We start from the raw sequence: 1,442 nt of genomic DNA, 5'->3' as shown, positions 1-1,442 counted from the left end.
GGACCGGGACGGGGACGGGGCGCTGCCGCCGCCTGCTCCGGGCTGTGCCGGCCGGCACTGAGTCCTCGTGGGCCGTGGATGCATTTTTAGTAATGATACGTATTGGCGCGCACACGAGATAAATGTCGCGCCTGCCCCCAGCAGCATCAATGATCATCGATCGCATCTCTATGGGGTGCGGTGGCGGGGACGGTGCCGGGAGCTGGGGGGGGTTCTTTTGCACTTCAGGGACGGGAAGGGGAGGGAGAGGATGTGGGGAACTGAAGATGACCCCTTTGATCAGCGGCCTGAATGGGGAAAAAAGGATAAACAAGAAGTTGAGGGCAATAAATTTAAGCCATGAACATGTCCCTGTAACCTCTGGCCTGGCCACTTGAGGATGAGACCGGGTTGAAATTCCGAGAGCCGCAGAGGTAGGGAGAGGGCTTTCAAGGCGACCAAGGTACCCTACTGCTCCGCCTCGGGAGCCGCTCCCTCCCAGGCCTTAATGAGTCAAAAAGCGTGAACGACACGCGAACAATTTTATCAATAGGACCATGTAAAGGCCGACTGTGAGGAAAGTTATTTATTAATATAGCCGATTGTGGCTGGTTCCCATCCACTCAGAAAAGAAAAGCCCTTGCTCTGGAAGCATTCACACCAGTTCTCCAATTTTTATTCTGTCCTGTGGCTCAAAGTTGAAGTTCCCCAAGTGAAATAAATTGTCCACAAAAGAGGAAAGGAACCACATTTTCTTTTATTTTTCCTTCCCTAAAAAGGAAGGGTGAAACCGATCTAATGTGCCCACTGGAGCAAGATGCAGCATGAAAGGCCGGGTGTTAAAAGTAAAAGCAGCCTTTGGAGCAAATGGGATGGAAAATTAAATGAAATTAAATAGCTTGAACGACCGTATTGTCCCTTATTAAAAAGACACATTAATTACATGGTTTCAGCTTTATTCAAAGACAATGTTTAGACTCAATCAAAACATTCCACTATCGCTCTTTATATACTTAAACCGGGCTACTAGAGGCACCATTAAAGCGGGATCACTTTTGCCCAGAGATGCGATGAAAGTTATTTTCCTCGGCGGCCCTTATTTATGCCCACCGCTGAACTGCCGGTGCCCCTGAGTAACACTTTGGCACACTGTTCTCCCTGATTTAACAGGTTGCCCCATAATGAGGCATGAATGTTAAGGAACAACAGTCATCCAAAGAGGCACAGTTGCAGAGAGCAATGTCCCACCAGGGAGCTCCATTCAAACCGTCAAACCGCTCCGGCACAGGGAAGGTTCAACACCACATTCAGACCAGCATGAATGCCTGTATACAGGGCCCGGCTCATTATGCCGCGGAGCACCGCAGCGGAGGCTGGAACAAAATGCCGCGAGTTCATTCAGCAGGCCATACTCTGGCGGGGCAGCCCAGCCGGCGGCTCCCGGGGTGACCTTTTCCGAAATG

Source organism: Pygoscelis adeliae, unplaced genomic scaffold (genome assembly GCF_000699105.1).
Source record: "Pygoscelis adeliae isolate BGI_AS28 unplaced genomic scaffold, ASM69910v1 Scaffold41, whole genome shotgun sequence".
NCBI lineage: Eukaryota > Metazoa > Chordata > Aves > Sphenisciformes > Spheniscidae > Pygoscelis > Pygoscelis adeliae.
The sequence above is the reverse complement of the archived record's forward strand: the minus strand, read 5'-3'. Positions refer to the sequence as shown.